Here is a 12,023-nt window from a genome sequence, read left to right as displayed (position 1 = left end):
TCGAAAAATTAGCATATCAGCTGAACGAAGAGGCAGAGCGGACAGAAAGACCAATCAGGAGATTAAGTAAGGTGATGTACGGTAGCACATGCGCAGATATGCAGGTAGACGTAATGGGGAAGTGTCTGAGTAGTATAAAGCATGTTGTCGGTGTAAGATCAGTATTTCTGGCAAAGAGATTGCACGCCGTATAGCAGTTAAAATCACACCGAGTTGCTGCCTCAGCGAGAAATGGCAAATAATCAATCTGTTAGACGACATCTGGATGCTTTTACCCGAGATCGAATCATTGGGAAGTTGGAGGAAGGCCGCAGTGTGACAAGTGTGGCTGCAGAGTTCGGAATTGCTCACAGCATCGTTTCACGACTTTGGAGACAATTTCAAACTACAGGAACAGCTATCCGGGGGTTTAGTAGTGGTCGTCCACGAAGAACCACACCCGCAGATGACCGGTATATTGCCTTACAGGCCAGAAGAAACAGGCGGGAGAAATCGCTAGACACACGACACAGGCAACTGGACGACCGATATCGCGTTTTACCGTGGCCAGAAGACTGCACGGTGGTGGTCTGTTTGCACGACGCCCTGTACGGTGTGTACCTCTAACGCCTGCCCATCGGAGAAGGCGTTCTCTGTGGTGCCAGGAACACCGGAATTGGAGAGACAATGAATGGGGACGAGTACTCTTTACAGATGAGAGCAGATTCAGCCTGAGTAGCTATTCTCATTGCATACTCATCTGGAGAGAGCGGGGAAGCCGCAATCATCCCTCGAACATCATTGAAAGGGACAGGTATGGAGGTGGCGGTGTTCTCGTTTGGGGAGGCATCATGCTTGGTAGTCGTACAGACCTTCACATCTTCGACGCAGGTTCAGTCAACGGGACCCGTTATTGTAACGAGATTCTTCTTCCATATGTGCGTCTTTTTAGAGGCGCTATGAGTCCGCATTTCCTTTTCATGGACGACAATGCACCATGTCATCGCACAGTAGCTGCCGAACAGCTCTTAGAGAGTGAGGATATTGAACGTATGGATTGACCGGCACGATCTCCGAATCTAAATCCCATCGAGCATGTATGGGATTTTCTAGGCAGACGCTTGGCAGCTCGTATCTTACCACCAGTAACGATTCCGGAGCTTCGATTGGCGCTGCAAGACGAATGGGCAGCAATGCCTCAACAACTCATTGACACCCTCATTTTCAGCATGGGCAGACGCTGTGAAACCTGCCTAGCAGTCAGGGGAGATCATATCCCCTATTAAAGACCGGATGTTTCCTGCTGGACACCCATCACAGGGATGTTTCGGCCTTCAGTCGCATTGCGTTCCATGCTACTTTTTCAATAAAGCTTCTTTTTATGCCTCTGATTTCTCTTTTAGTAAGTGTTGCTTACATTACTCATGTCCTTACGTATTGGGGATCTTACGGTATTAAATGTGTTGATTTGGAAAGCTTTTGTACAAAGTTATATTGAAAAAACCGTCTCGTCCTTAATTTCTGCACACCAGTGTATAGTAAAAAGCATCTTTTAATATATAACGGAACATTATTGAAATTCTGGCTTTTCCAAGTTTTGTTTTTTGGATTTCTCTATGCCAAACATTAAATGCCCTGCTACAACCTCTATTACAAAAATTAAGAAGGGAAACTAATAAAAGACTCAGTCAACGAATGCTTCAGCATGGAATTGCTAATATTATGAGACTAGGGTTTGTCTTATATGTCTTAACTAAAGTTCTCTTCGTAGGGTTCTGTTATGATTTTAGATATGTATCTAGGAAGTCTGTCTGATGGCGTAGGAATACAGATTTGTGGTTTCTGAACGCTTGGACAACAGATCAGTAACGGCCTGCACAGTATCATCTATTTTTACACACCTTATTTTTTCTATGGAGGTAGGAAAGGGAGGAGGGTCCATTCCGCGCTAGAAGTGAAGCCCTGCTTTGAAGCTTGGATCACCAGACGGGGTGTTCTTTGTTTACATTCAGAAGCTCGCTTGACAAGATTCTGATAGTATTTCGATAAACGACAGTTCCATAGAAATCGAAAAAGGGACACTCTCGCATGAAAGAAACATTCATAGTGTGATGGATATTAGCAATTTGTATAGTTTACTGACATTTACGCAAAAATCACATCTTGGTTATTTTTCGATAACTAACAACAGCGATTTTGATTATGAATTTGTTTTATAAAATTCTAAGCTGTCGCACTACAAAAATATAGATTTTAAGAAAATTGCTAAAAGAGATCTGCCAAAATTTATTTTCTAGAAGATTTGAAAAGTTTGAAACTTGATGGCTAAATGTAAATATAAAATTATGTATGTTAAAATATTTGTGATTAGGCACATAGGTCAGATTAAGTTTTTATTAAATAGAGTAACGCATGCAAGGGCTATCTGCCTAAAGAGAGAGATGCCATCGTGGAGGAATTTTGAAGAAAAAACTGACCTTTGAATGGATATTAAAAATAGTACTTATAATTTTCATTCAAATTATATTCATATATATTTTTATGTAAAACTTTCGGGTGTATGCTAAATTAGTGTAAATTACTTTACGGGAAAAATATAGTGAATGCACAGAAATTAAAGATTTGCACATGCCGGAAATGATAAATAGGAAATATGTATGGGTATTTATGCATGTGCTTGCAAAAAGCATGTATCTGCTTTTGACAAAATACTTAAATATTCATTAAATTATTTATAAATGTATTTGAAATGAAGAATTAATTCACTTATAAACAACTGTGAAAGTACTGTGAAGAAATCTAATTATTAAATGTATCTAATTTATAATGATTATAAATGTTATCTAAATATATAATAACCTTAATATTGAATTGTAAACATAAATTGAAATCCTGTTGATAAATACGTTATAAAACTATTTAAGCAAGAATTGTTCGTATTGGAAAGCAATCTCTTAAAAGGTATTCTAAAGCAAATGCTATGAGATGCGCACTTAAGAAAGTAATAAAGAGTTTTGAATATGTATTGTTGAAATTAATGGTAAAAAAAGTCTGATAAGTATAATTAAAAGAATTATTCCCCTTACATTTTATAATAACTCAGTTACAAGTTTTAAATAATACTTTAAAAAAAATTATTTTATTCCCTTTCAGAAATGTTCAGAGAAAGTCAAATACTATTTAATACCTATTTAATTATTAGGAATTAGCGAAATACTTATTTAAAGTATTTCGCTAATTCCTAATAATTCTCTAATTTAAAATGAACTGAATAGAGCATTAATTATAAATTGACTTACATTTTTCGATTTAAAAGAAGCCAAAAAATCATGTCATATTTAAGAAAGTATTTTAGGAAAAAGCTCTATAAATAGAAAAGAAATAATGCATAATTTTAATATTAATAATACAATAAACTTTGATCTTAATTTTTGTACCTTAACTGAATAAAATCGAATTACTTTATTTATTTTTTTTTTTCTAATGTAATTAACGAAAACTTGTGAAAATATTTCATTCAAATTAAACCATTCTGAGAAAACTCTCCTGTGAAAAGTATAGCATTTAATTCCGTTCAGAATGAAATGTTGTTTAAAAATATGTTGTTTTCACATACTTAGGATTCTGAAGTGTTGTAGAAAAAGAAAATATATACATTTATATATATATTTGCGACGTAATTACAAAATATTTACACCCGAACGCGTCAAATCCCATAGAACTCAATGGTAAATGACCCAATGTTTTGGTCACCACGTAGGGATCACCGGTGCTTCAGAGCAGGGTACGAAGAAACTTGTTTAGGGCGACTCCATCTTACTTCCTACCTCCATGACTTTTTCATTCGTAAGAAAAGCTAGAGATGGAAACAAGGTCAAGTCTCTCACTCTTAAAGAAACCTTGGAATTCTAAATAGGTCCGACACTCATATTCCTTTAAAAGACACAAATATTGGGAAATATTCAGTATTAAATGGATCACGCTAGATTCTAAATGTATAAAATGATAGATGTAATGGCGTACATATAATCAGATCAGTGTTGTGAAGTAGCCTTTTAAGTTGGTAGATATGGATTTGCTATCGATCGTTATGGAGGCATACGCAGTGACATACTTAGTAGCTCTGTTTACATATTTAAGTTCTTATCCTTACTTCCTCAAAGAGGATTGTCGTCATTAAAATCATCGGTTAGAACAAATGATGCAGATAAGTGCTATCTTCAGCGTTTTTGGTTGACATTATCTAGTCCATTAGAAGGCAGGTAAAATCGATACCAGATATATAATATCAGTCTGTACAGGTTGAAGACAGTAGTGAGCCAAACACATAGATGTTCCAGAAGGAAAGCATTTTTTCGTCGAACATCGAAATGCACAATGTACTGGCAGTCAGCCTGTCCAGTTCTGTAAGAATTGATAAGTAGTGTATCTGTGGAGCCTGCCTTAGCAACCATACAGAATATAGTAAATTTAAAAAAAAATCGGGAATTTACAATGAATAAAATCCATTTATTTTTCAAATAATTCTTATACCTGAGTAGTACCGTCTTCGCGAGATGTCAGAAGACAGGGAGGGACGGTAAGGATGTCAAAAGGATTTGGAGTAGACACCTCATTTCGGAAACTGCACCACTATGAAATGGAAAGCAAAGGCGATGAACATAGGTCATTGAGAAAAAGGGAGTAGGCAAAGAAGTAATTAGGATACGTGTAAAACGGTACAAAATTCTTAGACTGATCCGTACTACCTTTTGAAAAGCGACCTGCTGTGTCACCCAATCACATGTGATGCTGATGCAGTTCAACTACCTGAGCAGTTTAGGGTAGATAAATACAGATTTCGGAAGCTTTTTGTAGGTCTTATAAGATAGTCCATGAGAATCACATGCAAAACCACATTAAAACCTCTATCTTGGATGATTGGCCAGAAATGACTTCTAGCTTCTAAAACTTAAATTATGGCTGATTCTAAATTGTTATGGACTAATTTGTCTCTTTATGAAAACAAGAGGCATAAAGTAATAATATCAGACGAAACATGTTACTAAGAATTTCACTAAAACAGAGGGCTGGAAATTCGGATGAGGCGACAAAGGTGCTCAGTTCTTTCCACCTGCACTTTGGAGGTTTTATGAGACTTTCACAGGCTGAATGATTAAGACTACTGAATACTAGTAGTATCACCCAAGTTCGAACCCATGTGAACGCTGGTTGCATGATAGGTTTTCACAGTATTTACATCTGCAACATGAATTTGATCCAGTTTTCTTTAGAAAGTCCTCATTTCCCCTCAGCAGATAGGACTAGTATGCTTTCTCGTATTCAAATAAGCTATCCTATTCGTCAGGAGGTCTGTCATCTCTTTTACATTATATAGATGGATCAGTGAATGCTCATGAATATTTCTGAATACACACAAGTATTTTTCTGTAAGTACATGACCGGACTGACATGTTTATAAGATTACATTTCTGTGGTAGGTAAATAAATATTAATTGTTGCAAATTTCTATAAATATTTAAATTCATTTTATTCTTATATAGATATATTTCTTACATGCAATTGTAGATATTTCAATTCTGAGTTCAAAAATATTTAAACTGTAAAAATAGCTTAAACAGAACCTCCTTGAAAGATATGCTTGAAAGATTCCTATGCGGCCATTGGTCGTAATTCCTCCCCAAAGCATTAAACCGTGGAAACTGTATATTTCACGGACAAGAGAAGGGCAGTTGTGTGTTCCTTCCTCTTTCCAGATCAACACACTTATTAAGTATGAACAAGTACGCTTCTAACGCGTCTTGCTACTGGCTTGCTTGATTGTTTTTGAAGCCCTATGACCAAATTTGTTACAGAACTCGTGCTGCACCATATACATTGGTCATCAAAATTAAAGGATAATGAGGAAAAAATATGCTCACGAAGTTAATGTTGCAACTAGTGCCCGATGCTATAATTATTTACGTTAATTAACAGTTGCGTAGCTAAGGTGGGGCAAGGGGGACATCCGTCCCCGGGCGCAGCATCCAGGGGGCGGCAAATTGATGATATACATTTCAGAAAGAAATATTTTCCATTCTTGGAATACAGAAAGGGGCGCAGAATCTTTAGGTGTCCCCGGAAGCTGAAAACCTTAGCTACGCCTCTATTAATTAAATACAATTGAACACAAAATTGCACTTCCGCGCATACGTTAACGCCAGAAATATGCAAATTCGGTGACTGACAATGTGGTTCGCAATGGATGCATGTTGGAATTCCGGTCTGTTGTACTGTTTAACTTGAATATGGTTCCTGAGAGTAATCAGTATTCAATAGTTATGGCTCAAAGCATCATTTAAGTGAAGGTCAAAAGTGGCGAAAAATTGGTATAATCGAGAGAAGACAAATACAAATGGAAGTCGCAAAAGATTTGAATCTGAAGCTGCTTTTTTAAGCAATGAATCGGTTGACAGACAGCCTTGGTCAATGGCGACCAAGAGCAACAAGTGCATCAGAAGAGCGTTTTATATCCTTGTTGGCGCGAAGAAACTGCAAGGGATTTGGTTTTAGAGCTTCATGTTGCCATAGGAACTCGAATTAGCCGTTCTGCTGCTGAACGAAGGCTTAACAACTGTATGCAAGAAAACCAATGGTTTGTGTCCCATTCACTCCATCTTCCAGATGGGCCCGTTTAAACTGGTACCGTCGTCATGTTTAGTGGAGCCAAAACGACTGATCCCAAGTATTGTTTACAGAGAAATCCACACATAGTGTAAACAGTGATTCTAGACGTGTGTTGATCTGGAAAGAGAAAGGAACACACAACTTCCCTTCTCTTGTCCGTGAAATATACAGTTTCCACGGTTTAATGCTTTGGGGAGGAATTACGACCAATGGCCGCATAGGAATCTTTCAAGCATATCTTTCAAGGAGGTTCTGTAACCGCTCGGAGATATGTTGACGAGCTACTGGAACCCCAAGTTAGACTGTTTAGGAGTGCTATTGGCCCAGAAGTTTTGCTAATGGATGAAATTTTTTGGCCTCGTCGAGTATATGTGGTATAAGAATACTTGTAAACAGACGATATTACTCACTCAAATGTATTGACCACTTTACTCACCCTACTTGAGCATGTGTGGGATGCCTTAGCACGCCGAATTCGTCCGCGGACCTTCAAAGAGCTGACAAATCCACTTTTAGATCACTGGCGTGCAATTCTGCAAGACTTCATCAACACTTTGGTAGAGTCTATGAAATCAAGATGTCAGATATGCAAACTTGCCCTAGGTGACCATACACCATATTAAAGAAAAAATTGTTCTGCAAGAGGGGTTTAATTTTCCCATCAATTTGGTTTTAGTTTAATTATTTTGCGAATAATCAACTGCCAAATATTGTAATTTATGTTAACTAATGCTTTTGTACAAATTTCTATTAATAATTTTTCATTAAGTATGAGCTACTTTTATTTTTGTCATTATCCTTAAATTTTGATGACAGTGTAAATACGGCTCTGAAAGACGGGACGAATTAGTTGTTAATCAGCTGTAAGACTTTAAGGTTTAAAATAATGTTAGCGTTTTATAGTTGATTCATGAGTGATTTGGGAATATGTAATATTTCTTATGCACTAAGGGGGATAGCTTAATGTCCACATTCTCCTTCAGCTATTTAATTTCTTGCTGCTCATCTGAAGTTACTGTTTAAAGAGACAACCATATGTATTCATATGTATATGACAAATGAGATTCTCATATGTATTATGGCATATGAGACAGATGAGTATTGCCATATGTATATGACAAAGATCAGTTTCTTACAGTTGCTTATAGACCAGAAGACTGGCCTGACAAGTAGTTAAAGCCACAAACACTTGTAATTTTTCCTGAAGTTTATTCTGGTAGCTGGAAGAAACTGCTTGCATGCATTTCTGTAGATTTTATCTTGTGTAATGATGTATCAGCTAGTTTTTCTTAGAAAAATCTTCACAAAGCCATTCTGCTTGATAAACAAATAACAGTATATTTTGTCATACTAAAAAAAAAAAATTAGGCTAATCAGTTCTTTCCTTTCGGACCCAGAAGTAAAAGCTGGGATCATAGTGTTTCCTACATACAACATGAATATGAGACAGTTTCTTTTAGAAATTCCTCCACGAAGGCATCCCTTCGTTTAAGTAGATAGCTGTAATGTAATTTGCTATATTTGAACAAATAAAACAAACAATTTAATGACTTCTGTTTCTACAGCATCTAGTCCCTCCCAATAGTTAGAATTTGCTGAATATTTTTCATGATGCATTCAACAGTGTCTCTAGTTTCCTTCCAAAGGTCATTTCAAAAATAGACATTGCGTATAGTCCCTTTCAGCAATTCGCAGAAAACCATTTAGTTTTTTTTTTTTTTTCATATTAATGATGAATTTTGAGATTTTTAGCACATTTTATACATTAGTCTGAATGAAGCAGGTGGATAGATAATTTATTGTGACAAATTATATAAAAGATATGCCTTCATGAGAAATTTCTTAAAGACAGTTAGCCTAAATTTCTATATGAATAAATGCAGCTTTTTTGAAGTTAAGTAATTTGTATTTTTATGGGAAAGCCATGAAAACCATGTGTTTCCAATCTATTTATCTACTGGTTATTGAATCTGGAACAAACTAATAGCATTCCATGGCTTCAGACAACATTCGACCCATGATGAGCCTTTTTTTCTAATACAGTAAAACATGGGTAATTTTTATTAATGGGTAATGATAAATGATGACCTTTCAGTAAATTTATGAAAATTAATACATGTATGTGTACAGTCGGTTGAATACAAAATGAAGAGCAAAATATTAATGTAATTTATTGTATACCAGACATATACAAAATGTTATAGCTATTTCACAATAAAAAGGAATGGAAAAATTTATTTGAATAAACATTTTAATTTTAAAAATGCATAAGCCAGGCTATTTTCCATATAAACGTTCATAGTACTGAGCAATTAACTGAACTGGGAGACAAGAGTCCATATCTACTTTGTAATATACTTCTGTCACCAGTCTATTGATTGAACAATAAACAAGTGACAATCAAAATCATCCATTATCAGTCAATGATGTGTGCTAATTTAAGTTTGTATTTATATAAAGCGACAACTGCTTGATTTTTACTCACTAGAAATACTCTTTCATGTGAAATTAAATATCAAATTATGGAAGTTTATGAAGTTGACCTGTTAAAAAATCAAAACTGAGACAGTGACATGGAAAGTTCTTGGGTGAAAGAGATGACATGGATGATTAAGAATGTCCTGGAAAGACATCTATTATTTTGAATGAATTATAACATAGAATAGATAAAGTTGAACTTTGTGACTAGCATTACACCATTCATGAATTCCATACACTATTCTCATATGTGTTATATGAGAATAGTGATATAAGAATTATCTCATATGTGTTATATGAGAATAGTGATATAGGAATCATCTCATATGTGTTATATGAGAATAGTGATATAGGAATCATCTCATATGTGTTATATGAGAATAGTGATATAGGAATCATCTCGTATGTGTTATATGAGAATAGTTCTATGAGCATTATGTGTTATATGAGAATCATGAATTCCATACACTATTCTCATATATCCATTATGCATGATATCATTGCCTGCCATCTGCTTTAGTGAAAAAGTGTGTGCTAAGTAATAACAATATATGGTTACCAAAGAATATACCAAATATAAAGTGTGGGGGAGGAACCCCTCATTTAGAGCTGCACTGATATTGGCACAATAAGCAAATAAAGATGATTATTTACTTTCTTATATCATGACTGAGAAAAAAAATCGAGTTGTCTTTTACACCCAAATGCAAACAATTGTATAGCAATTGTATAGCACGTTAGATTAAACAATAACTTATGGCATGGTATCATGCACACTATTAATCAAGTCAAAGTGCAGCTAAGCAGATGACCACTGCATTGTGGTACAATAATTGCTCCACTTCTGTTCGTGAAACATTGAATACACTGAGCAGAACCTTTGGAAATTACAAGAAATGCTTCTTGGCTGACAGCATGAACTTAAGGCTAAATTCATAACAGCTACTTCAGAAATTGTGATTACAGGTTTGGGAGCAATTGGTCAATAACCTCAATCTCATCCTCAATATTTACTGTTTTTTCAAAAGTTAAACAAATTTTTGCGCAAAAATTATTTTGCAACTACAAAGTATTCCATAAAATAGTATCTTCATTTCTAAATGAGCTGCTAACAAATGTGTATGATTAGCGTTAACAGAATCTTGTATCCTTGTAAAATAAATATCTCAGTGCCATACATACCTATATGGAATGATGGCCAAATTTACTTTATTATAAGGTGGAGTGGTGTGGTGTATTTAATTATGGCAAAGCACACTAGGGCTATCTGCCCAAGGGGAGGGATGCCTTCGTGGAGGACGTTCTAAGGGAAACTCACTCGTATACACATTACACATGGGGAAAACCACAAAAACACCCATGCAGCCAGCCCATTCGCCTTTAATATAAGGTTAGGTGCTTTAAATATAAAAAGATTTTACTAAACTAACAGTCTCTATCTTTTTCTTTTAAATATTTTATTCCTAAATGGATACTGCTTTTTGGATTTTTTCATGTATTCACGAATAAATATTTTTATGCTTCAGTTTTACATGCTTGGATACTAAGCTGTTATTTTTCAAAGTTAATTAACTAAACCATAATTTTTCATCTTTAGGTATCTGACATATAAAATTTTAGTAAATTAAAAAAAAAAAAAAAAAAAAAAAAAACACCCTAATATTATCATAGATTTGTTTAATGGATAAAGTCATGAACAGGTTTAAGAAATAATTATGTCTATACTTCTCATAGTATATAAAAAAAATAAAAGTCTATTAATCAGACCTTAATATAGAAAATGCATAATTTTTGTAAACTCACCAAAGGTTCTTCACTAGTTGATAAACAAATAAAATCTGTTCATAATTTTAATTCAAAATTCAGAAAGAAAATTAAATTTTGTGTGGTTTCTGCATATATGTGATTCATGCATATTAATGATTCTAACTAAAACTTAAGACAATACACCATTAAGAATACTAATAATGATGAACTTTATCTCTTACAAGAATTTCAAAGATAAATTTTACTATTTTATTACAAAAGTGTTACTTTATAACAGCTGCACATTTAAATAAACCCCATGTTCTCAACAATTTTAGTACAGAAATTATCTTTAAAGTAAGAACCCCAAAATTATCTCTAAGAATTGGTAATTCAATCCAGGTTAGACTATTGGCGCACAATTTGTCTTCATAATTTTTCCTATGTGCACAGTGAATATGAATGTTACATAATCTTTCATGATGGTGGTGTGGTGTATTTAATTATGGCAAAGCACACTAGGGCTATCTGCCTAAGAGGAGGGATGCCTTTCGTGGAGGACTTTCTAAGGGAAACTGGCTCGTATACACGTTACACATGGGGAAAACCACGAAAACACCCATGCAGCCAGCCCGTTCGCGGGATTCGAACCTCGGACCGAACCACCAGTGTTCAGCGACTTTACCGCTCGGCCGCTGGTGGGCCCTTTCATGATGGAAAGATTCCTCTTAAGCAGATAGCTTCATACGCTTTTCCATAAATTGACTAACAAATACAGCTTCATAAAATAAGTAATTAGGGAAATATGAATAAAATAGCCATCAGTAAATTTTTTAATGAAGTTTTTCTTAAAAAATAATTATATTTTCAATTTTAGGACAAGTACATTTCTGAAAATATTGAATGAACTGAAATATTGTAATGAAGGTTCATTGTGTTCTCAATGAAATTAAATAATGCAGAATTTTTAATGTAATACTATATTGAATGCTTTAAACTCTTTAATTAAGTTAGCATAAAATATTCAAATTAATTGCATTTTTATTTCAAATTCCAACAAGCAAACTTAAAACTGTAGTTACAAACTGTTTTTAAGTATTTTAAAATTTTAAATGCATTTATTTGCAAAAAATATTTTAATTGTAGTAATTAGC

The sequence above is a fragment of the Stegodyphus dumicola genome, chromosome 5 (assembly GCF_044657685.1).
Source record: "Stegodyphus dumicola isolate Sdum_Otavi_A_Nest chromosome 5, ASM4465768v1".
Taxonomy (NCBI): domain Eukaryota; kingdom Metazoa; phylum Arthropoda; class Arachnida; order Araneae; family Eresidae; genus Stegodyphus; species Stegodyphus dumicola.
Note: the sequence above shows the minus strand (reverse complement) of the source record.